Raw genomic sequence first — 27,936 nt, 5'->3', positions numbered from 1 at the left:
TAAATTAAATTAAATTAAATTAAAATCTACTTATACCATGCCTGGTTCACCATGTTTTCTGATACGAATATCTAAAAATTTATTGATCCATTAGCACATGCTAGGGTCTTCAAAACAACCTCATGAGGTAGGCATTACTGCCCCCATTTTACTGAGAAGGTAACTAAGATTCAGATAAGGTAAGTAACCTACAAGGTCTCACAACTGATGGCTTTCTTTTTCCTCTAGAACACCTTGGCCCCTCGGCTTACTGCACAGTCTGATTTATAACCTTCTTTCCCAGCTTTGTTTTTTTAGAAGTTTATTTATTTAATTTGAGAGAGAGAGAGAAAGCATGAGTGAGGAAGCACGAGCATGAGAGAGAGAGAGGGAGTAAGAATCCCAGACAGGCTGTTAGCGCAGTGCTCAGAAGTGGGACTGAGGCGGGGGCTCGAACTCATGAACTGTGAGATCATGACCTGAGCCAAAATCAGAGTCAGTCATTTAAATGACAGCCACCCAGGCACCCGGGCAACTTTATTTCCCAACAGTCTTCCTAAACACAAAAGTTTAATCACAACTAAATACCAATTACTAATTACAAATTACAAATTTCCAAAAACACCTTGGAAAACAACACTATCCAGGAAAGTTGAAGATATAGGCACCATATGGGCAAGCAATGCAAATCCTAGATGAATATGTTAGAGACACTCTTGTACTTCCACACTAGGAGACATGTACAAATACTAGTTTTTCCAACAACAACAACAAAAAAAACGAAAAGAAAAAATAAATCAATATGAATATCCATCAGTAAGATATTCCCAGGAGTGAACTGTGGTTTATTCTTACAGTAAAATAGTACAGAGTAATTAACATGTGATATATGTAGAAATATACATATCAAAATAGATGAAACCTCACAATTAAACATTTAGAAAAAATGCAAGTGGTAACAATATAAAGTGTATAATAACATTTATATGAATTCAAAACATACAAAAATCTAAACAAATCACTCGGATGTCCTATAAGGAACAAAGTTTTTTATATATGCACATATGAAAAAGCAAAGGAATGGGGAGCCTGGGTGGTTCTGTTCGTTGAGTGTCCGACTTCGGGTCAGGTCATGATCTCATGGTTCTTGAGTTGAAGCCCCACATCAGGCTCTGCTGACAGCTTGGAGCCTGGAGCCTGCTTTGTATTCTGTGATTCCTTCTGCTTTGATTTTCTTTTTCAACATTACTTTGGCTATTGGGGTCTTTTGTGGGTCCATACAAATTTTAAGTTTGTTCTAGCTCTGAGAAGAATGCCGGTGCAATTTTGATTGGGACTACATTGAATGTATAGATTGCTTTGGGTAGTATCGACGTTTTAACAGTATTTGTTCTTCCAAATCCACGAGCATGGAATGTTTTTCCACTTCTTTGTGTCTTCTTCAATTTCTTTCATAAGCTTTCTATAGTTTCAGCATATAGATCTTTAACCTCTTTGGTTAGGTTTATTCCTAGGTATTTTATGGGTTTTGGTGCAATTGTAAATGGGATTGATCCCTTGATTTCTCTTTCTGTTGCTTCATTATTGGTATATAGAAATGCAACCGATTTCTGTACATTGATTTTATATCCTGTGACTTTGCTGAATTTATGGATTAGTTCTAGCAGTTTTTTGGTGGAATCTTTCAGGTTTTCCATGTAGAGTATCATGCCATTTGCAAAAAGTGAAAGTTTGCCTTCTTCTTTGCCAATTTGGATGCCTTTTATTTCCTTTTGTTGCCTGATTATGGAGGCTAAGACTTCCAACTCTATGTTAAATAATATTGGTGAGAGTGGACATCCCTGCCATGTTCCTGATCTCAGGGGGAAAGCTTTGTTTTTCCCCCATTAAAAATCATATTAGCTGTGGGCCTTTAATATATAGCTTTTATGATGTTAAGGTATGTTCCTTCTATCCCAACTTTCTTGAGGGTTTTTAATAAGAAAGGATGCTGTATTTTGTCAAATGCTTTTTATGCATCTATTGACAGGATCGTGTGGTTCTTATCCTTTCTTGTGTTGATGTGATGTACCACATTGATTGTTTTGCAGATATTGAACCAGGCCTGCAGCCCAGGAATGAATCCCACTTGATCACGGTGAATAATTCTTTTGATATACTGTTGAATTTGATTTGCTAGTATCTTGTCGAGAATTTTTGCATCCATTTTCATCAGGGATACTGGCATGTAATTCTCCTTTTTAGTGGGGTCTTTGTCTGGTTTTGGAATCAAGATAATGCTGTCTTCACAGAATGAGTTTGGAAGCTTTCCTTCATTCCTATTTTTTGGAACAGCTTGAGAAGAATAAGTATTAACTTGGCTTTAAATGTCTGGTAAAATTCCCCTTGGGAAGTCATCTGGCCCAGGACTGTTATTTGCTGGGAGATTTTTGATAACTGACTCAATTTCTTTCCTGGCCATGGGTCTGCTCACATTTTCTATTTCTTCCCATTTGAGTTTTGGTAGTGTCTAGGACTCTGTCCATTTCTTCCAGGTTGTCCAGTTTATTGGCCCATAATTTTTCATAGTATTCTCTAATAATTGCTTGTATTTCTGTGGTGTTGCTTGTGATCTCTCCTCTGTCATTCATGCTTTTATCTATTTGGGTTCTCTCTCTTTTCTTTTTGAGAAGTCTGGCTAGGGCCTTATCAATTTTGTTTACTTTTTCAAATAAACCAGCTCTTAGATTCATTGATTTGTTTTACTGGTTTTTTTTAATTCTATTTTTTAAATTTCTGCTCTAATCTTTATTATTTCTCTTCTTCTGCTGGCTTTGGGGTTTCTTTGTTGCTCTGCTTCTAGTTCCTTTAGGTGTGAGATTGTTTTCTATTTGGGATTTTTCTTGTTTCTTGAGATAGGCCTGGATTGTAATGTATTTTCCTCCTAGGACTGCCTTTGCTATATCCCAAAAGGTTTGGACTATCATGTTTTCATTTCCTTTGCTTCCATATATTTTTTAAATTTCTTCTTTAATTGTATGGTTGCCCTATTCACTTTTTAGTAGGATGTTCTTTAACCTCCATGCATTTGGAGGCTTTCCAAATTTTTTCTTGTGGTTGATTTCAAGTTTCATAGCACTGTTATATGAAAATATGCATGGTATGATCTCAATCCTTTTATATTTATTGAGGGATGTTTTGTGACCCAGTATGTGATCTATTTTGGAGAATGTTTCATGTGCATTTGAGAAGAATGTTTATTCTGCTGCTTTTGGAAAAAAGTTCTGAATATATCTGTCAAGTCCATCTGGTCCAATGTATCACTCAAGGCCATTGTTTCTTTATTGATTTTCTGCCTATATGATCTGTTCATTGTTGTAAGTGGAGTATTAAAGTCACCTACAATTACTGTATTAAGATTGCTTATGTTTGTAATTAACTGATTTATATATTTGGGTGTTTTCAGGTTGGGAGCATAAACATTTACAATTGTTAGCTCTTTTTGATGGATTGACCCCTTAATTATGATATAATGCCCTTCTTCATCTCTTTTTGCAGTCTTTAGTTTAAACTCTAGTTTGTCTGATGTAAGTATGTTAGCCAACTTGACAATAAATTATATTTAGAAAAAAGAACCATGAAAGTCAAACAAAAGGATAGAATGGAGTGGAAAGCAGGGTGAACCATCTGGAGGCTATTGTGAAAAAGAGAAGGATCTGGGACAGCATGCACTGGTTGGGGACAGAACATACTCATTTACTAATAGCATGAGAAAAGTATGGGGGTTTTTAAAAGAGTTATCTCTAAAGCTTAAGTATCATATTCTAGGAAATTAACCAAAATCATCTCCCCCTTTTTTTTTTCAACGTTTATTTATTTTTGGGACAGAGAGAGACAGAGCATGAACGGGGGAGGGGCAGAGAGAGAGGGAGACACAGAATCGGAAACAGGCTCCAGGCTCTGAGCCATCAGCCCAGAGCCTGACGCGGGGCTCGAACTCACGGACCGCGAGATCGTGACCCGGTTGAAGTCGGACGCTTAACCGACTGCGCCACCCAGGCGCCCCAAAATCATCTCCCTTTTGCTAAAGATATTCTATGGAATGAAATCAGTCACACGAATAAATTGCATTAATTCAACAGGATGCCAACTTGACAATTAAATTATATTACTGAAAACCTTTATTTTCTGGAAATAATAAGTACCACTTTCCAAGATGCTTACATAACTTTCTAAAAGCTATTACTTATGTCCACAGCAGGTCTCAAGTTGGAAGGGTCAAAGACATGCAAAGCTGGACATGGTATGGTACCAGAGATTATCTAGTTCATCCCCTTAATTTTACTAATGAGGAGACAGATGCCTGGAGAGGGGAAGTAGTACTTAGCCAGGTGACAGGACAAGTTATTTCATCCACTCATTACGGTAAATATTTATTGAACTCCTACCTTGCACTAAGCGCTGGGTTTGGTATTTGAGCCAGGAATAAATTCCAGGTCTCCAGATTCTCAGCTTCAGGCCCTTGTGCCACAACATGTATGGCCAAGCATTTAATAGCATATTGATTCACCAGGGACAAATTTCAACTTACATTTCTGTAAATGAGGTCCATGGTCCACCAGAACTGGAGTCCTGGGCACTAACCTAGACTTACTGAGAATCTCTCTGGAAAGGATTATAAAAACTGCATTTTAACAATTTCCCCAGGTAATTCTCATTAATATGATATTTGAGAAACACAGCTCTAAGCGAGTAGACAGGAAAAATCCAGGATTTAGACCTTTCATTTAATTTAGAAGCAAACAGCTAATACCAGCCAGCATATCCCAGAAGTAGGAAAGAAACTGATCCTCTAGCCAGATTTATGGTATCTTAGAATCTCACTCACTGGTTAACCATTTATCTACAAGGTATACTTCACCATTTATAAGTGCTTTCACATAAATTATCTCGTTTGATCAAAACAAAAACACTAACATATATTGGCACAATTACCTTCTTCTCTCTCCTATCAGGAGACAATAACTCAGGAAGGTTAAGTGGTTTGTAGGAGGTTATATAGATAAAAGGCCACAATTATTCTCACTGTACCACTATGTCCTCATCTGGCAGATAAAGAAATTGTACTTAATGAAACTTAAAATTCACTGTACGAGGTATGAAAACTAGAACATGTGTTTGCCAGTGCTTATCTATATGGTTTCATTCACTGCACAGCCAAAGTCTGTGTTTCCTTAAAAAAAGAAGAGGAAAAATAAAAGCCAAGCATCTCTTGCCAGACTGAGACCTTGAAACTATGTAGGGGAGAGTATCATATGATTGTCCAATCTCTGGGGCTCCAGGAACTTACTCCCATGCCTGCCATCTGCCTATGTATATCCTTTTCCCAGCAGATGCTTCCTTGCAGGTGTCTGTATGACATCACAGGCCTATTTCAAACAGTGTCCACTCTGCTCTTTCTCCTGGAAAGAAACTGAGTTCACATTCCTTCTATTGATACTAATACCATCTTACATAAATTTAGCACTTTGTACTTTTTAAAACGTTCAGAATCTTTTTATCAGACCCCAGGTAGTTCTTGGTTGCTATGTTCTTCTGCTGAGGCTTCAGGGCTCCAGATTCAGATCCACCCCAGCCTAGCACTCTCAGGGCTCCCTCTAAGGCACTTTTCTTCATACTCTCCTTCACACTTAGGGGCCTAAGCAGCTAACTTCACTTCTACTTGGTCTCGTTTACCCAAAAGAACTATCAGCCCCTTTAAGTGTGGGGACTTGCAATGCCGTTTCCCCACCTTCCCACAGTCCAGAACATTAGGTAGAGCACAGGTACGTGCTCTGGAACACAGAGACAGAGTTCCCAGATGCTTTCACTTGACAGGATGCCCAAGTAATGTCCTCTCCACTTCCTGCCATAATGCTTAGCCATAAGAAACCACTCCCCCCCAATTTAATATTAAACTCCCTTAATGCTAACAGCAATACAATTACTGTGTCTAGGAGATTGCTAAGTGCTTTATATGTATATATATCTCACAAAAGTTATGCAGGAAAAATATTATTACTTTCATTTTATAGATATGTAAACCGAGGCCACAAAGACTAAACACTCACTCAAGTCACACAGCTAATAAGTGGAAACTTTGAAATCAGGTCTGTGAAACTTTAAGAGCTATGCTCTTAACTAGTCAGTTAGACGGTCTACTTTAACCATTACTTGCCTCTCGCCATACTCTTCTTAGAAATATTGAACTGTGTTGGCTGGCTGAAATTCCTAACTGCACCATCTGCAGCTGAGTCCCTGCCCACCACTGTCCCATTCAAGTGGGTGGATGAAGTTCCAAGTTCCAGACTCTCCCAGTCATTAAATTCCACTAAAGTTAACCAGGATATGCTTGGAATTATATTTGATCTTCCCAGAAGCTCTGTGAAATTGACACCACATAGATCATAAATCCCACTCTCTGGTTGAGGATGGCTGAGGCACAGATAATTTGATTAGTCTGGGTTTAATATAGCTAGCAAGTGGCAAAACCATAAAACTCAGGTTTCAAACACTAAAGCACTGTACATTTAAGTTCCCCTCAAATGCATTTAAGTTAGGCAAGGAATACAGAAAATTAAATGCACTGAGTCTGATTCATCACAATGTTGAAGTGCATAGAAATTCAGTTCCGTATGAGGGCTTGAGGCTAAGATGTTATCAGCCTCTTCACCCTTACTCATCACCTCTTTGTACCATGTTGGCCCATACAGTAGAGCAATAATCAATTCAGTGTATGAAGTAGGCACATCAATAATCCAGAGTATATGACCCAGTAGATTTGAATAAAATTATATGATTAATGGAAGGAGAGGAACAAGGAATGAGGTAATAATGAAGTAAGATCTGGGGTAAGTCTGGACAGGAATCAGGAAAGGAAAGATTTTGTTAAAGATATTGAAAATGTACAGTGGTAAAATAAATTTTCCTCCTAGGGTACCCTGGGTTTCCCCAGTTTTGGCTAAGCCATATCAATATCTGACATTTCCCTAGAGAAGCAGGATCAATCACCACCACTGAAATAAGACTCAGTGAATATGGAGGCTTCTATCCAACCTTTCCTATTTTTTAATGGAAAATCAAAAGAGGAAAAGAAAAACCCTCCAGAAGTCACTCATTCTGTGCTCTTGCTTGAAGATACAATCACTCCCATTTAGCTCTTGAGAGTGATACAGAATTTTGAGTAGGGAAGGCCTCAAGGGTCATCTCTTGTAACTCCCTCATGTTACAGATGACACAGTTGATTCACAGAAAGAATAAATGACTTGCCCAAGGTCACACAGTGAGTCACTGTCAATGCTGGGCATCAGCACCCAATGTGCTGTTCCTCTCAGGACTTAAGCAACTGAAGGTTTTCTTCTTATTATTTTATATTTTATTTTATTAGCATGGGGTAAAATCTGATTATTTACGAGCCAGAAAAAAATGAAAGCAAGATACTAGATTGATTACTGTGTTTTCAGTATTATGAACATTTGTTTGATAAGGGGGATGGTGAAAAATGGATACATCCCATTAGCTACAGTAACTGTATTTCTATTTTCTTTGGAGTATAAAATGATGAAGTGACCAACTCATTAATCAAATGTAGAATTAATCTTTAAATTCAATTTGGGTTAGACTACATTACTTCAAGATTTCTGAAAACACTTGAGACTCCGTGATCCTGGACAGAGAGTGGAATGGGCCTTGGACTCTGAGTCCAGAGATATCAGCTGAAATTCCAATGCTAACCTGACCAGCTCTACAACTTGAGATAAATCATTTAATCTTTCTGAGCTTCATTTTTTTTCTTCATATGAAATACTAATAATCCCTGGCTAAGCCTCAGGCCTATAAGGAAAATAAGAGATCATGTATTCAGCAATAGTTTATATTCTATATTATTAGTATTACTAATATTAGTCTGTAGTAAGTATGTAGATGCATGTATATATGTATGCATTCATGTCTGGATAGATGGATTCATAGACACTTCTGCTTTAGCTCTCTGTGCCCAGTTTGATTCAGCTGTACTGTCTCATAATGGCAACACTTCTCTAGGGTGTACCATACCTGCCCTAATTTGACTTCCTATGAACCGTCATCCCCTTCACCTTCCTCCTGAATGCACCTGCCATGGTTCACATACCTGGCATTCATGACATCGTACCTCCCAAGTCTGTGGATGGTACGGCTTACTGTTCTGTTTCTCAGTATTCCATTTTGCGATTTCAGTTTCAAGCTACATTTTAAAAAGAACAAATCAGATTTTTGTTTTTCTCTATTTTTTTTCTCAGATCTCCCAGGATTTTTTTTTTTGTAGAAAATATATGTGCAACTTTTCCTTATGAAATTTAAGCGTCAATCCTAGATATAAAGCCTGTGAATTGGAAGTCTTTGAACTGAGGATGTGGTCACTTTAATGAGTCTTTAATTTATAGATGGGGTGGGAATAATCAGCTATAATCATCTGGGTGTATACAATGTCTAACATAAGCTAGGATTTTGGGATCTGATGAACTGACATTTTTATGCTGAAGTATTATCATCGAAAGTAAATGAAAAACTGGCAAACTTTAAAAAGGGAAATGTTTTTCAAATTGCTACGTGAAAAGCAGTGACCAAGAATCAATCTGGAAATGGGTGGGAGGGATGGGGGGGCATAGCAAATGAATAAATTAGCTTTAGCAATAATATAACAAAAATGATCTCTTCCATGTGGAATGTGTTGTGTATTTTCAATGACTATTTGTTGTGTTTCATTTTATCCTCACATAACACTGCTAGGAAGACAAGTTGATGATGTATTTTTCTCATTTTACAAACAAGTATCTTGGCAAGGTTAAATATTTTGCCTGAGGTCCCCTGTATAGGGACTGGAAAAGCCCAGACTACCAGTTGAAGACTTGCTCTGAGACATAAATTTTATTCCCCAAGAGTGAATTTCCATTATTCTGTTATTCTCTGATGTTCTCAGAGCACTCTATTTTTAAATTATTAAATCATTTTAAGGATTCCATGAATCAGAAATTGTATCTTCGTGTTCTCGGTCTACCAACAATACCTAATGTGCATGCAGACCCCTTAGCAGTTTGCAAAACTTTAGGAATCCCGTCTCACCACAGAAACTTGATCCCCTTCCCTGGGAACCACTACTTTTACATGGTTTGCAAAGTGGCCTGTGTGAAAAGAGCCTGTGTCAATTAGATATTAATCAGAAAGAGAGTCATTATTTCACAGAACAGGAAGTCTAGAGGTGGAGCAGGCTTCAGGACTGGGTGACTCGGCAGCATGGCTTGCATCTTCCTCATGCAGGAGGCCAACTGGCTGCAGCAGCTCCAGGCATGGAGCAAGACGACAAAAGACCATTTCTTCTTCAGGCATCTGTTAGAAGAGAGGAACCTTTTCCAGAAGCCCAGCACAGATACCACCGGTCTGTATTGAGTTCAGGTCATTCCTGAAGCTAAGCACTGGCAAGGAGAATAGTACTTCCCTTATGTCAGTGAGGCCCAGCCTGGGCCTGTAGGTAAGGTCAGCTTCCTAGAGGCACAAGGCTATATGCAGAGATGAACAATGGACAAAAATCAGCCTTCTGTTAGGCGGAGAGTGGAATACATGCTGAGTACGGAAACAACAATGGTCACCGGGGGCCAACACATGGGCATATCTCTAGTGCAGGAATAGGACCCAAAGGAATTCTTCAGTGGAAGTCCTAAAGTTAGATGATAGCATTTGCCTTATAAATTTCTTCAAAATTGAAGCCAACACCTGATATTTTAGATTGAAAATACAATTAGTACATTTCCATGGTCTATTAACGTGAATGACAGAAAATGATCATTCGTGAAGTGATCACAGTAACAGTGTATTATTTTTAGTAACTCATTTACAAAGTTCATTAATCAATTTAGCAGTCACTGAGCAAGTGCTACATGCTGGATAGTATTCTAGACAGTGAGTATAACAGCATAAATTCATGAAAGTGTTTGTGTTGTGGGTAAAGGGGTAGAGACAGACATGTCAATTATTATAATGTATTTTTCTTTCTATCCTATACAAAGTAGAATGGAAGGATGGTCCAACACATTAGATCAGGACTAATGAATGGCTATATATACATGTATATTGAGATATCATAAATAAGTATAATAAACATACGCACATTTCCATCTTAGCAGTAGTAGAATGGAGACTCTTCATCGTTCACTCTGTTATGTAGAAGTGGTTTCAACACCCAGGGCAATATAGATGTTATATTCCAGCAGAAAAATGGAATTGCATGAAGACATACATAGGTAGCATGGCTAGTATCCGAAGGGCAGTCTAACAAGACCTGACAGCTAACTAACTACAAGCTATGTTTGCTGAACATATGAGAGACAACTCTCTATCTAGAATAAAAATGGATCATTGAAAATGGAACCCAAAGCTTAGTTAAAAATAAATAATAACAAATATGATCTCTTATATTAAGTACTTATCCACGTTACAGATACAATCTTATTTATCACCGGAAAGCCCCCGAGGTAGGTGGTATTATTATTACTATTATTATCATTAATGATTTTACAGATGAGGAAACTGAAACTCAGAGGAGATTAAGCAATTTGCCCCAGGTATATAAGTAATAACAGATGAAAAGAATTGGGCCCAGACTCTTTTGTCTCCAAAGCCTGTACTTTTAATGATTCAACCACTGTTTTTCAAAATGTGGCCCATGGTCTATTCACAACAAAATCACCTGGGATGCTTATTAAAAATGCAAACTCTTCAGCTCCATCTAGGCCCTCTGAATCTGCATACTTCGATGGAGCCAAGAATTGATCATTTCACTGCCATTTGTTTGTTTGCTTGTTTGTTTTTGTTTTTGTCTACTGCCTATTAACACATTGATAAGCTACTCTGCCTTCTGACATTTAAGACATCATTAGGGGGGAAAGGTGAAAATCTTACTAATACGTGCACATGAACAAAGACCTTCTAGAAGTTATTCCATCTAGAAGCCTTCATTGAATAGATAGGAAAAACCAGTGACCAGAAAGTGTAAGGTCTAAGACTTATGCAACAATCCCAAAATTACACCATGGGTGGGAGTACCTATAGATACCTGAGAATTCTGGAGCTTTCCCCCTCCTTCCTGACTCTACTTTACTCTATGACTTTGAAGAGGTCACTTTTTATCTCTATGCATCAGTCTCTTTACTGTTAGCTTCTGGTGAGCTGACCTATCCTTCCCAAGGACGATCCCAAGACCCACTCGAGAAGAGAATTTTCCTAGACCCTGCAGCTCAGTCAAGTGCTCTGGGATTTCTAGCTTTGAGCAAAGAAATGTTCATCAAGACAAGGGAATAGAATATTCTCATTTCTCTGTTTCAGTGTCCTTGAAACCCCCCCCCCCTTTTTTTTGGTTACCATTTCCCACCATCTCTAAATTCTTTCAGGAGCAAAACTGAATATAACATGTAAATACATGTCCTTCCTACTTTCTTTTAGGTGGCTGCAAAAAGTAGCAAGTTCAATAAAATTTCACCAGGTTATTTAAAGAATTAGAGGTAGAAGGCATCTTGAAGTATTTATTTTCACTCTCTTTGATTTTTATAGGTGATAAAACCAGGCAATAAACGGCAGAGGCAGAATCCAGTGAAATACTATTGTTACTCCACTGCAACTGATAAATGCTTATGCCTCCTAGTCTCTGCTTCCCCAAACAGTGCTAGTGTCAGCACGCCTGTGTGGCTCAGTCAGTTAAGTGTCTGACTCCTGATTTTGGCTCAGGTCATGATCTCATGGTTTGTGAGTTTGAGCCCCACTGTGGGCTCTGCACAGACAGTACAGAGCCTGCTTAGGATTCTCTCTCTCTCTCTCTCTCTCTCTCTCTCTCTCTCTCTCTCTCTCTTTGTCTGACCCTCCCCTGCTCAATCACATGCACACACACTCTCTCAAAAGAAAATAAATAAACTTAAAATAAAAACAAAAAATAGTGCTAATGTTGCTATAGCTGCTACTTGTTTTCTGCACCAGTAACTTTGGCCCATGGCCCTGTGGCAGAGTAGGGAAGCAGTTCTCAAAGTCTGGGAGCTTCTACCCTTGTTGAATTTAGGTAATGTTGAATCACATTTTTCCATTGAAAAATAATTCCATTAACAATTAAAAAAATATTTTTACTTATTTCAAAGAGAAAGTCTCTATATGGTGTTAATATAACTTTAAAACCTCTGTGACTTGATAATCTCTGTTTCTAAGAAATTGAGAGTGGACAGTTTTGTTTTGTTTTATTCTACTTATATTCTTAGGATTACCTTCTCTTTATGCCAGGTAAGATAAGCTTTCCAAATATGATGGTGATATGAATTTTTCTTTTACAATAAATAAATTTAAAGAAAAATATTATGCAAATAATAGTATAGGTGTTATGATAAAATTCATGAAAATGGTACGAGAATGATTAGGGTACAGGAGACACTAATAAAATGTTTGAAACACAGACTTTGGAGTCAAACGCACTTGGGTTTCCCACCCAACTTCTAGATGCATAAGATTTGTAGCAGCTTATATATTCTTTCAGTAATTCACTTAACCATTGGAAAAATGGGAATACCTATCCACAGTTTGTTATGAAGATTAATAAAATGATCAATGTCAAGCTCTTACCACAGTGCTTAGCATATAGTGAGGTCAACAAGTGCTAACTGCTATCTTATCAACAGTGGTAGCACCAACATTGCCTTAGTGAGGAATGTTGATATATTTCATCTTCTAGGAGCACAGATCATAAAATCTAGGTATAAAAACACATCTCTAAAGTTTATCTAATCTAACCTTTCCCAGACCCTACCACTCTCTAAGGGAGTTTTTCACCTTTATGGTTTTAACCTTTATGGTTTATGACATTTAATAATCATTTAAAATATTTTTTTCCAAAGAAGATATCCATATGGCTAACAGACACATGAAAAAATGCTCAACATCACTCATCATCAGGGAAATACAAATCAAAACTACAATAAGATACCACCTCACACCTGTCAGAATGGCTAAGATTAACAACTCAGGCAACAACATATGTTGGCGAGGATGCAGAGAAAGAGGAACACTTTTGCACTGCTGGTGGGAATGCAAACTGGGGCAGCCACTCTGGAAAATAGTATGAAGGTTCCTCAAAACATTAAAAATAGAACTACCCTACGACCTAGCAATTGCACTACTAGGTATTTATCCAAGGGATACAGGTGTGCTGATTCAAAGAGGTACATGCACCCCAGTGTTTATAGCAGTGCCATCAACAATAGCCAAAGTATGGAAAGAACCTAAATGTCCATCAATTGATGAGTGGATAAAGAAGATGTGGTGTATATATATATATATATATATATATATATATATACACACACATATGTGTATATATATACATACACATATGTATATATATACATATACATATGTATACATACATATACATATATATATATAATATTACTTGGTGATCAAAAAGAATGAAATCTTGCCATTTGCAACAACATTGTTAGAACTAGAGTGTATTTTGCTAAGCGAAATAAATCAGTCAGAGAAAGACAACGACTTTCATATGACTTCACTCATATGTGGAAGTTAAGAAACAAAACAGATGAACATAAGGGAAGGGAAGCAAAAATAATATAAAAACAGAGAGGGAGATAAACCACAAAAGACAAATACAGAGAACACACTGAGGATTGCTGGTGGGGAGGTGGGTCAGGGGATGGGCTAAATGGGTGATGGACATTAAGGAGGGCACTTGTTGGGATGAGCACTGAGTGTTATATGTAAGTGATAAATCCCTAAATTCTATTCCTGAAGTCATTATTACACTATATGTTAACTAACTTCAATTTAAATTTTTAAAAATATAACAAATAAGATATTTTTTAAAATATAATTTGTCAATTGGTTTCCATACAACACCCAGTACTCATCCCAAGTGCCCTCCTCCATGCCCATCACCCACTTTCCCTTCTCCCCCACCTCCCATCAACCCTCAGTTTGTTCTCGGTCCTTAAGAGTCTCTTATGGTTTGCCTTCCCCTCTCCCTGTGACTTTTTTTTTCCCCTTTCTCCTCCCTCCTGGTCTTCTGTTAAGTTTCTCAGGACCCACATATGAGTGAAAACATATGGTATGTGTCTTTCTCTGCCTGACTTATTTCACTTAGCATAATACACTCCAGTTCCATGCACGTTGCTGCAAATGGCCAGATTTCATTCTTTCTCATTGCCAAGTAGTATTCCATTGTATATGTAAACCACATCTTCTTTATCCATTTGTCACCTGATAGACATTTAGGCTCTTTCCATAATTTGGCTATTGTTGAAAGTGCTGCTACAAACATTGGGGTACATATGCCCCTATGCATCAGCACTCCTGTATCCCTTGGGTAAATTCTTAGCAGTGCTATTGCTGGGTAATAGGGTAGTTCTATTTTTAATTTTTTGAGGAACCTCCATACTGTTTTCCAGAGCAGCTGCCCCAGTTTGCATTCCCACCAACAGTGCAAGAGGGTTCCCGTTTCTCCACATCCTCGCCAGCATGTATAGTCTCCTGATTTGTTCATTTTAGCCACTCTGACCAGTGTGAGGTGGTATATCAGTGTGGTTTTGATTTGTATTTCCCTGATGATGAGTGACATTGAGCATCTTTTCATGTGTTTGTTGGTCATCTGGATGTCTTTTTTGGAAAAGTGTCTATTCATGTTTTCTGCCCATTTCTTCACTGGATTATTTGTTTTTCAGGTGTGAAGTTTGGTGAGTTCTTTATAGCTTTTAGATACTAGCCCTTTATCCAATACGTAATTTGCAAATAAAATATTTTTAAATGCTTTCCCTAATCTACAACTAAAATTAAGCAAACATTTTAATACAAGTAGTACTCTGACCTCATCACCAATGGTAATTATATATACACATAATATTACCGGAAATATTAACATTCTTTGCCACTCAGGAATTATGGTAGTTATTAGAGGGGTTGAACTACATATTAGCATATTAAAGAAGAACAAATGTATCATTAGATGACAAATGTATAATATTTTGATAACTGCATTTCACTATAATTCGTTTCCTTGTAATTTTATGCATTTCAAGCATTTTGAGAAGAAAATAACAGGCATAACCACACCACCACAGGTGTCTAGATCACACACCAAAAGTTTAAGGATCCTTACTCTACAGCATTGCCATAAAATATCTTTGCAGTCTGCTTGCATACTTCGAGCTATTTCCTTTCTCCAGAGACAATCATTCCATATCTGTCCAGAGTGAGTGTTTAAAACCATGGACAACAAATTCCACTTGGTGGCAAAAACAGAAACCAATGTGCCAACTAAATTTCCTAAAAATATAAACTAGTTCTGCACCTATCTTGCAAAGTTATCCAAAACATACTAACTCAAGAGGCAGAATTTCCAATATTTAAATCACCTACTAAATAAGTAGCAGGATTTCATACTGTTTCATAGTGTACTCTGTCTACAGGCCACTTTCTTTTTTCTTTGTTTTTTTTTTCAATCAAAGTACAATTAACATGCAGTGTTGTATTGGTTTCAGGTGTACTATATAATGATTCAACAATTCTATACATAAGTATACTCATAGGATAAGTGTACTCTTAATCCCCTTCACCTTTTTCACTCATTCCCCAACCCAGCTCCCCTCTGGCAGCCACTGGTTTGTTTTCTGTATTTAAGAGCCTGTTTTTATATTTGTCTCTTTTTCTCTTTGTTTGTTCCTTTGTTTTGTTTCTTGAATTCCACATAAAAGTGAAATAATATGGTATTTATATTTGTCTGACTTCACTTAATATCATACCCTCTAGGTCCATCCATGTTGTTGCAAATGCAAGATCTCATTCTTTTTATGGATGAGAAATATACCACAATATATTGATAAACACTTAAGCTGCTTCCATATCTTGGTTACTGTAAATAATGCTGCCATAAACATGTATCTTTTCATGTATCTTTTCAAATTAGTGTTTTCATTTTCTTTGGGTAAATACCCAGTAGTGCAATTACTGGCTAATATGGTAACTCTATTTTCAGTTTTCAGGGAACCTCTCTACTGTCTTCCATGTAGTTGTACAAGTATGCATTCCCACCAACAGTGTATGAGGCTTTCTTTTTCTCCATATCCTCACCGAAACTTGTTATTTCTTATCCTTTTGACTCTAATCCTTCTGACAGGTGTAAGGTGAGATCTCATTGTGGTTTTAATTTGTATTTCCCTGATGATTGGAGATTTTGAGCATCTTTTCATGTGTCTCTTGGCCATGTGTGTCTTCTTTGGAAAAATATCTATTCGGGTCCTCTGCATAGGCCACTTTCTTATTTACTAGCTCAGAATTAATATTGCTTCACTGTCACTCACACATCACTCATCTTGCTAAAAAAAATGGGGGAGGGGTGGGGTGCATCAGCTTTCAATTATTTTGCTTAAACTATTCTCTCTGCACAAGACACAGGTAATTAAATTAATCAAATTTTCATCTGTTTTATTATTTTTTCAGCAGGTTTTTGTCTCTTCAGAATTAAGAGGCAGCTTCCTACACCATAACAAAAGACCAGAGAATTTAGGTTGGTAATCAAGCAGCATGTAGATCCAAGGCATTCTTGCTTCCAATTTAATGCCCTCTGTAGCACTCAGGGCCAGAGAAGAGGATTATGGAAACAATAGGTAGACAGAGGAAGAGAAAAGGATAGGACTAAGGAGAGTCAAGGGAGAATGAATTAATAATTTTACATTTAACAAAGTGTTTCCATATAATCTCTCTTTACATGCTCCAAACAACAAAAACAACAAACACACAACTTGTGTGGTATTACCAATACTTTCTTGATGAGCAAACACAAGAGAACACAGAAGTTAAGTGATTTGTTCAAATTCACAGAACCAAAAGAGTGCAGTCAAGGTTTGAGCTCAGGAAGGCTGGCAAGAAGCTGCCTCTGGCCTTGTCCTTGTCCCTCCCCCAAATCCATTCCCCTATAGAGTGGGTGGCACAATCTTTCTAAATGAAAGATATGAACATGTCACTTTCAGATTTGGTATCTTCCAGAGTCTTAGCGATAAAGTTCTGTACTTGGAGATCTATTTTGATCTGACTACTGCTTATTTCTGCTATGCTAGAGCCAGTTCCTACTGGCCTTTGGGAAATGATAAATATGAAGGAATTTTGCAAGTCCATTGATAAACTATTGGAAGCTTAGATTTGGCAATAGCAGGAATATTGACACCACAGAAATGAGCAAAAGTTACAAATGAAGGTTGTTTTTTTTGTTTGTGTGTTTTTCGAGAGCAGATTTACCAACATACCACTGCTCCATACCACATGTCATTTTACCACACCCTTTCTCTTCTTTTCAAGCATGCTGAACTACTTTCTGTTCTCCACTCACTAATGATTCCTTTGCCTAGCCCTAAATTTTCCTTCTCCTCTTCCTTTGACTCTACTCTTAGGAAACTTTCAAGTTTCAGTTTTTTTTCTACTTTCTTCCTGACATTCATTTCCCTCTGGCCCTCATCACTACAAGGCTGGGTGAGATGTCCCACCAATGCTATCCCAAAACACACCATGCTGTCCACTCCTGAGGCAGTACTGTAATTGCCCTATTACTGGCCAGACTGTGTCACCTAACTACAAGCTTTTCAGGCGCAGGAACTCGATCTTATACTTTATTTTAACATCATTCTCTACCACTTATCTGACATCTAGTGAAGGCTCCATATTTGGTAAATGACCATGATGAACGACTAGCATTAAGAAGGTTTCAGGGGACAAGATTCCTAGAAAATAGAACTTCTAACTTAATTTGTATTCAGAGGTATGACACAAGGAATTGGGAAATCATTATCAAACCAAAAGAGAACTTCAGGAAAGAAAAAAAAAAAAAAAGACAAAACCAGGGTCTTAAGAGACAGGGTTGTCAGTTTAGTTCTGGTTCTAGCCCTGAAATGACAAATACTTGTCCAGATGACACCACTACCTATTACCAAGGGTGTAAGAAGCTTCCATGTTTGATCTCTGTACCCTTTTCTGCTGAGCCCAGGAGACTCCTCCATGCCCAGGCTGCTGTCATCAGTCAAAGCTGGCATTTAAATTGAAACTCATTTGTCAACCTGGAGAGGTCATGAGACACAGTAACTACTGCCTTCCTCCTGAAGCCTTTCTGCCCTACTTTCAAGTGTCTTTGCCAGCTTGCTCTCTTTCGGTGTCAGGTTTGAAACAGAGAGGAGAAGGAAGAGGAAGTGAGGAAGCCGCGTGGGAGGGGGAAATTTAGGCAGAGGCCATTGGCGAGGGCCACCTGTAACCTGCTCTCATGTTCCACCTCCACCCCTTTCCTGCCTTTCCTTGAGGTTCCTCTCTCTCCTTCTCACTACTTCTCACTGTCATTGTTCTCCCACTTGCCTTGTCCTTCTGAGCTTTTGGCTCTTTGTTAACCCACGCTTTTTACTTTGCAGCAGCTTCTCATTTCTTCTCAATTTCTATTTTTGACCTTCCCATCTCTTTCTCCTCCGCCACCCCCATTCCTTCTCAGCCTCTATTTTTGTCTTATATTTCCTCCTTCCCTTCAAACAGTTTCCATGAACTTTCTGGGAATTTTTGGTGTCTCCTCTCATTTCCATCTCTCTCCTCAGCTAGACTTTAGCAGAATTATCGTAATCTTGAACATGACTTTCCTCCTGTTTCCCTGGCCCTACTTACCCTTATCTTTCAAGTTTCACCTTCTGTATCACTGACTTCCTGACCCTGAGATCCCCTCCTAGCCCTCAATTTCCAAAAGGATGGGAAGAAATTTCTTTAGAGCACTGTTTTTTTTCTTAGTAGATATTTCAACTATATATCAAAATATTTTATTTAAATGCAATAGATAAAAAATCAATGTATCACATACACAGTAATATAACCTTGCAAATTATTTTCTAGCTGGCTTTACAAATCTTACATATCTTCTAAATTGACAATTTAATCATGCATAGTTTTCTTCAAATTAAAACCTAAAAGCAATGGTCACAAAAATTAATCCTGTCATTTCTTGAGTGTCTACTATGTATACATTGCTCAATGTATTACTCAAGTTCTAAAGCCTTTGCTTTTCCTATCTAGACTTACATGTAATCTTATTTCTAAAGATATTTCATGGGAAAATTTGTTTTTAAATTAGTACAGGTTAATTAGAACATTATACATTTGTATTGTCCTGTTAATGAATGTTGAATGCCTGTACATCCTGGAAAAATGAGCCATGACCTCCTAGAGGCCTTTGGAGTAGCTTTCTTAACGAATGTCTGTGCCTTATCTCTCAATAGCTTAGAAACATTAAAAAAAGTCATGTTGTTTCTTAAAAAGTGAAACACAAAAATTCTGAGTAAAAGACAAGGTGTTACTGCTAGGAAGAGGCAACGTCATAGGCAAGGTGTTCTTCATAGGGTTCTTCACAGGGTGGGGAAGCTTGGTTGACCTTGTTTTTAGTAGGACGGTATCAGTGTTTCCTTAAAGTCTGTCATTCCAGTGACTGACAAAATGCAAAAAGCTCAGAGCTAATAAACAAAACAAAAGAAATTCAACAAGTCTCTTAAGAAAAGCCCCAAGTATTAGTATCCAAAATCTATAAAGAATCTCTCAGTCTCAAAATTCAAAAAACAATAATCCAGTGAAGAAATGGGCAAGACATGAATAGACACTTTTCCAAAGAAGACACCCAGATGGCTAACAGACACATGAAAAAATGTTCAACATCACTCATCATCAGGGAAATAAAAAATGAGACACCACCTCACACGAGTCAGAATGGCTAAAAGTAACAACTCAGGCAACAACAGATGCTGGCAACGATGCAGAGAAAGAAGAACCCTTTTGCACTGCTGGTGGGAATGCAAACTGGGGTAGCCACTCCAGAAAACAGTATGAAGGTTCCTCAAAACATTAAAAATAGAACTACCCTATGACCCAGCAATTGCACTACTAGGTATTTATCCAAAAGATACAGGCGTGCTGATTCAAAGAGGCACATGCACCCCAGTGTTTATAGCAGTGCTAGCAACAATAGTCAAAGTATGGAAAGAGCCCAAATATCCATCGACTGATGAATGGGTAAAGATGTGGTATACATGTATATATGTATTTATATGTATATACATGTATACACATATATATATACATATATACCACATATATTTATTTAGCTTAGCATAATACACTCTAGTTCCATCCATGTTGTGGCAAATGGCAACTTCTCATTCTTTTTGATTGCTGAGTAATATTCTATTTTGTGTGTGTGTGTGTGTGTGTGTGTGTGTGTGTGTATATATATACATATATATATATGGTATGGTAGAAGATATGGTGTGTATTTATATATATGTGTGTGTGTGTATATATATATATATATATACATATATATATATATACATATATATATATATATATATATATATATATATATATATACACACCATATCTTCTTTATCCATTCATCCATCGATGGACATTTGGGCTCTTTCCATACTTTGGCTAGTGTCAATAGCACTGCTATCGGGGTGCATATACCCCTTCGGAATAGCATACTTGTATTTCTTGGATAAATACCTAGTAGTGCAATTGCTGAGTTGTAGGGTAGTTCTATTTATAACTTTTTGAGGAACCTCCATACTGTTTTCCAGAGTGGCTGCACCAGTGTGCATTCCCACAAGCAATGCATAAGAGATCCTCTTTCTCTGCATCCTCGTCAACATCTGTTTTTTCCTGAGTTGTTAATTTTAGCCATTCTGACTCATGTGAGGTGGTATCTCATTGTGGTTTTAATTTGTATTTCCCTGATGATGAGTGATGTTGAGCATTTTCTCCTGTGTCCGTTAGCCATCTTCTAGACATGTTAGCATGTCTTCTTTGGAAAAGTATCTATTCATGTCTTTTTCCCATTTCTTCACTGGATTATTTGGTTTTTTTGGGTGTTGAGTTTGGTAAATTCTTTATAGAGTTTGGATACTAACCCTTTATCTGATATGTCATTTTCAAATATCTTCTCCCATTCCATCAGATGTCTTTTAGTTTTACTGATTGTTTCCTTCACTGGGCAGAACTTTTTATCTTGATGAGGTTCCAATAGTTCATTTTTATTTTTGTTTCCCTTGCCTCTGGAGATATGTTGAGTAAGAAGTTGCTGTGGATGAGGTCAAAGATATATTCAGATATATTCAGAACATTTCACCCTAAAGCAGTGGAATATACATTCTTCTCCAGTGCATATGGAACATTCTCCAGATCACATACTGGGACACAAATCAGGCCTCAACAAGTACAAAAACATTGAGACCATACCATGCATATTTTCAGACCACAACTGTATGAAACTCGAAATCAACCACAAGAAAAAATTTGGACAGACAACAAATACTTGGGAGACTAAAGAACATTCTACTAAAGAATGAATGAGCTAACCAAGAAGTTAAAGAGGAAATTAAAAAGTACATGGAAGATAATGAAAATAATAACACCATAGCCCAAAACCTCTGGGATGCAGCAAAGGCAGTCATAAGAGAAAAGTATATAGGAATCCAGGCCTTCCTAAAGAAGAAAGAAAGGTCTCAGATACACAACCTAATCTTACACTTAAAGAGCTAGAAAAAGAACAGCAAATAAAACCCCAAACCAGCAGAAGACAGGAAATAATAAAGATTAGAGCAGAAATCAATGCTATCAAAATAAAAAAAATGAGTAGAACAGATCAATGAAACCAGGAGCTGGTTCTTTGAGAGAATTAACAGAACTGATAATCCCCTAGCCAGTTTGATCAAAAAGAAAAGGACTCAAATAAATAAAATCAAGAATGAAAGAGAAGAGATCACAACCAACACTGCAGAAATACAAATGATAATAAAAGAATATTATGAGCAATTACATGCCAATAAATTGGGCAATCCAGAAGAAATGGACAAATCCCTAGTTTGGACATAAACTACCAAAACTGAAACTAGAAGAAATAGAAAATTTGAACAGACCCATTACTAGTAATGAAATCGAATTAGTAATTAAAATTCTCCCCCAAACCAAGAGTCCAGGCCTGGATAGCTTGCCAGGGGAATTCTACCAAATATTTAAAGAAGAGTTAACACCTATTCTTTTGAAACTATTCCAAAAATTAGAAATGGATGGAAAACTTCCAAACTCATTCTATGAAGCCAGCATTACCTTGATTCTAAAATGAAACAAAGACCCCACTAAAAAGGAGAACTACAGACCAATTTCCCTGATGAACATGGATGCAAAAATCCTCAACAAGATATTAGCCAACCAGATCCAATAACACATTAAAAGATTTATTCACCATGACCAAGTGGGACTTATACCTGGGATGCAGGGCTGGTTCAATATCTGCAAAACAATTCACGGGATTCATCACATCAGTAAAAGAAAGGACAAGAACCATATGATCCTCTCAATAGATGCATAGAAAGCATTTATCAAAATACAGCACCCTTTCTTGATAAAAACCCTTAAGAAAGTAGGGGTAGAAGGATCATATCTCAAGATCATAAAAGCCATATATGAAAGACCCACCACTAATATCATCCTCAGTGGGGAAAAACTGAGACCTTTCCCCCCAAGGTCAGGAACACAATAGGGATGTCCACTCTCGCTACTGTTATTCAACATAGTATTGGAAGTCCTAGCCTCAGCAATCAGAGAACACAAAGAAATAAAAGGCATCCAAATTGGCAAGGAAGAAGTCAAATTTCACTCTTTGCAGATGACATGATACTCTATATGGAAAACCCAGAAGATTCCACCAAAAAAACTGCTAGAATTGATCCACAAATTCAGCAAAGTCACAAGCTTATAAAATGAATGCACAGAAATCAGTTGCATTCCTATACGCTAATAATGAAGCAACAGAAAGAGAAATCATGGGATTGATCCCATTTACAATTGCACCAAAACCCAAAAAATACCTAGGAATAAACCTAACCAAAGAGACGAAAAATCTGTACACTGAAAACTATAGAAAGCTTCTGAAAGAAATTGAAATGAATTTCAATTCATTTGAAAAATTAAAAATATGAAAGAAATGGAAAAATATTCCATGCTTATGGATTGGAAAAACAAATATTGTTAAAATGTCGATACTACCCAAAGCAACCTACATATTCAATACAATACCTATCAAAATAACACCAGCATTCTTCACAAAGCAAGAACAATCTTAAAATTTGTAAGGAACGAGAAAAGACCCAGAATAGCCAAAGCAATCCTAAAAAAGAAAACCAAAGCTGGAGGCATCACAATCCTAGACATCAAGATGTATTACAATGATGTAATCATCAAGACAGTACGGTACTGGCACAAAAACAGACACTTAGATCAATGGAACAGAATAGAGAACTCACAAATGGACCCACAAATGTATGGCCAACTAATCTTTGACAAAGCAGGGAAGAATATCCATTGGAATAAAGACAGTCTCTTCAGCAAATGGTGGTGGGAAAAACTGGACAGTGACATGGAGAAAAATGAACCTGGGCCACTTTCTTACACCATACACAAAAATAAACTCACAACGGATGAAAGACCCAAAACTAAGACAGGAGACCATCAAAATGCTAGAGGAGAAAGCAGGCAAAAACCTATTTGACCTCAGCTGATTAATTACTTTTCAAACTGCTTTGCTGAGAGGAAGAAAATAATTGCTCACCAGCCAGGGATGAGAACCCACCATCTCATCCCAGTTCCGCAAAATATCTAAGTTACAGACTTATTCTCATGGACACTTATAACCTAAATACTACTCTAAGATTGCCTTTTTGCCAAGAGATGAGAAAGGCTTTCATGTATCCACAGGAAAAGGAGACCCACAACACTGGGAAAAGGGAGAAGAAAGTTGACCATGATGTAGCCCTGAAGAGGAAAACCCAAAGAGCTACTTGGAAAGGGTGCAAACAGTATATATTTGGAAGGAATTGTTAATTTATCTGGAAAAAAGTTATGATCTATAAAAGGGTTACATTATTTATCAAGGATGTCTTTAGTTGAGACTTTAAACTTCGGCCCCACAACGACCCCACCACCATTACTAAATGAGGCACTGTCATATTCCACAGGGCTGCTGGGCCTGGAGTCCACAATTTGTGCACATTTATATGACTATGCCCAGTAGGCTATAAATTTTATAGTGATGGTATAATTGTTCACCATCCTTGTAAGAGACCATTGAAGGAGACAGATGCAGTGAGAAGTGAGGAAAAAATTTCTTCCTCTGTTGCTATTAGCTTTGTGGTTTTCCTGGTCAATACTACAAATCCTGAGGTTATTTGTTCTGTCACCAAACCTTTATGTGCAGCACGTTGAGGTCTGCTGTACAAACCTCAGAGTAACAGCTTTTCTCTCCAGATTAAAATTAAAACTGCCTTAGGCAGTGAAATCTTAGAGCTTTCATTTTAAGCAACCAAATTAGTTTGCAAATCTTGTTCTTTTTATAAAATATTTCAAATTAACCAAATTTTAATATTACTATTTTTTAAGTAAGCTTCATACCCAGCATGGAGCCCAACACAGGCACTAACTCACGACCCGAGATCAAGACTGGAGCTGATATCAAAATCTGGATGCTCAACTGACTGAGCCATCCAGATGCCCCAATTAACCAAATAAAAAAATTTTTTAAATGGCCTCTGAAATATATTCGGTATCTTTTAAAAAAATTAGTTAATACTCTAAAACTGAAAAAAAATACATTTATAAACTTAATTTCCCTTTGAAGTATTTTAAATGCCTTTTTAAAAAGTGTTTATTTTGAGAGAGAGAGTGTGCAAGTGGGGAAGGAGCACAGAGAGAGGGAAAGAGAGAGAAAGGAGTGGGGGAGGGGCCGAAAGAGAGGGAGAGAGAGAGAATCCCAAGCAGGTTCCTCACTGTCAGCACAGTGTCCAAAGCGGGGCTCAATCCCACAAACTGTGAGACTGTGACCTGAGACGAAATCAGGAGTCAGATGTTTAACTGACTGATTGACTGAACCATCCAGGAGCCCCACTGTCCACTTTTTCAGTTAAAAAAAAGTTTTCAGAGGACGTTCCTGCTCACAGTAGACCACAATGAGCTATACCCTCACTCTGCAGGGGTGAAGTTTACTTTCTTTTCTGGCAGAGAAACTGTCCTTTTGACTTCTCGTTCTATCCCTAGGTGTAGCAGTGGACATAATGCTCCATGAATATTACTACAAGAAGAGGGAACAGAGTTTGTGCACTGGTAAGGAGAGGCTGAGAAACACACTTAGTATGGCTGAGGGTAGGGTGTGAAAAAAGGAGTGGCATAAGATATGCAGAAGTGATGTTATACCCGTTTCTGGAAAATCCTGCTGGATATGAGTTTCACTAGTGGGCTGTGTTACCTCATTTAATTAGATTTACTGACCCTCCATTTCACTTTGGAATACTCTGCACATTCTTAAGCTTCATCTTCTTTATGATGAGGGCCTTAAAATAGTTCACAAGAATCTTCATTTATCTGTTACCATAGGTGAGTACTACAAAGAGAGGAGGTTCTTCTGTATTTGTTTATTTGCTTTGCTTTTCGTTTTGTGTTGTTTTCTTCGCTGGAAAACTAAAATTCTCATTTATTGAAGTCAATGTCAGGGGGCATCAGGGTTAGTGCGTCCTGATGAAGAATCAAGACTCCCTTTTATGTGACTGGCCAAGTGTCATTCACCCATCATATATTCTTTCCTTTCTTTCACTCTGAATATACCTAAATTTGACCAAGTCCTGTGAACTCCAACTCTAGATTCCTTTTGGCACCCATCTTCTGCTCTTCATTGCTGTCAACACAACCTTGCTGTTGTTCTCAAACCACAGCATTTCAGTTGTCTCTACAATGATACCTGTGTTTCCAGGTTCTCTCCCTCTTAACCCATACTGAAGCACCAGCGTTATCTATGTGAGATGCACATAGTGTTTCACTATTCCCTGTGTGAATAAGGGGAAAGTTCATCATCACTAGTGGGGCATGAACATTCCTTCAGATCTAGGACAGCAGACCTTCCCATCTCCTCCCCTCACTACAACAAGCTACACTTTTCCTTAGGCTTTTTCTTTCCCTGAAAAGAGTATATTGTTATAGTTCCTTGTGCCATCACCTCTGATTGAAAGGACTCCCTCCCCTCTGTCCACGTGACAAAGTCTTGCTTAGTGCTCAAATGTCTTCTCTGAGCCTTCTCTGACTTTCTGAAGCAGAGACATCTCTCCTCTTGTGCCCATGAAATTGTGTTTTTCTCTAACGTGGTATTAGTCATATGATACTTAGTCATATGTGTGAGTTTATATAGGGGTCTTGTCTACTAGAATTTGCTTCTCAAAGTCTTGGCTGTGTCCTTTTCATCTTGATATGCCCAATAAGTATGATATTCATATATATGATATTCAATTATATATAAATAATATATATTGTATACACAGTACTTTGCCCAGTGGCTAGCAAAGAATGGATACAACACAAAAAGCCAATGAATGTGGAATGAAAAAAATGGGTCCATGGCATTAATTAACCCAAAAAATATTTGAATCATAAAAATCTCTACTTGCCATGCAGGATGCATTGGGTGCATTCTATAGGTAATAAGATGGGGTTTGAGGTTTTTAAGCAGGAAATGTACCTGATTTTATTTATTTTCCTTAGAATTTTTGAAACTTTGCCAAATATGGGCTAAAGGGAAAGGGCTGAAGAGTCCACTGAAAAGCAGTAGATCAGACCACTTTCATTTAAGTAAACAAGGAAATGAAAGGAATGAAGACATTGGTTATTCCAAATGTAAACTTAATAGGATTTAGCAAGTTATTAGATGTATAAATGGTGGAAGGGAGAATGAACCAAGTTCTAGAGTTCTGTCGTGTGAAAATGAGTAGATAAGGATCCATCAACATACGGAGGATATAAAAGGAATGGCATGTTTCAGGGGTAGAGTCATTACCAATTTTGCACATGCTGAATGATAGATTTCTAAGATAGGTCTAGTTATTAAGTTCAAAACACCAAAATATTACAGATGCAAATAAAAATTTTTGTTAAAGATGAATTTAATCTAAGGCAAAAAGCATGACACAGCCAATTACCTATAATACCATACAGCAAATGCTACTTTAACAGAACAAAATGCAATAGAAACAAAGGAGGCAACAATTAAGTGAAATAAAAACTGATTAGAACTTCATGGTGTAGGTTAAATTAGAGCTGTATTTTGAGGAGTAAATTCATTCTTGGAGGAGACAATAGAGACCTGGTTCTGCCCCCATAGGGCTTGCAGTTGCTTAGAGCTAGAGAGCTAAATTATAATCAGAATTATAATACAGTGTGATGGGGAATTTAATAGAGAATTTCATTGCTGGTTGGGAAGAAAAGGTCAACGAGAGCAAAAATATTACAAGGCATACTTCTTAATGCTCATTCACACAGCGATCAGAAAGTAGAAATCCAAATCCTATCTATGATCTCCACTACTGAAACTAAATAGTAGGAAATGTTAGCCCATCCATGGAGACATTTGGGGAATACAGTCCACTAAGAAAGTTATAAGGTAAGCAACAGAAATTAATTGTTAGGCTTTTGCTGAGCTTCCTTCTCTTCTGGTCCAAACCACTTAAATACCACAGGCATCTAGTGAGCTGTTGCTGCCATGTGGAATATTATAGATACTCACTGAAAATTCCCTGAACATGAAGTTGATTAAAAAATACAAGTTTTATTATTTTATTTTATTTTTTTTAAAGATTTCATTTTTAAGTAATCTCTACACCCAATGTGGGGCTCAAAGTCACAACCCTGAGGTCAAGAGTCACATGCTCTTCTGACTGAGTCAGCTAGAATTTGTAATAAAATACAAATTTTAATCTCATTTATCATGCCCTCAGACAATTTTCTCTCTAACTTCATTTTTTTTTGATAGATGAT

This window comes from Prionailurus bengalensis, chromosome A1 (assembly GCF_016509475.1).
Source record: "Prionailurus bengalensis isolate Pbe53 chromosome A1, Fcat_Pben_1.1_paternal_pri, whole genome shotgun sequence".
Classification (NCBI taxonomy): Eukaryota; Metazoa; Chordata; class Mammalia; order Carnivora; family Felidae; genus Prionailurus; species Prionailurus bengalensis.
This window is presented reverse-complemented; position numbering follows the sequence as displayed.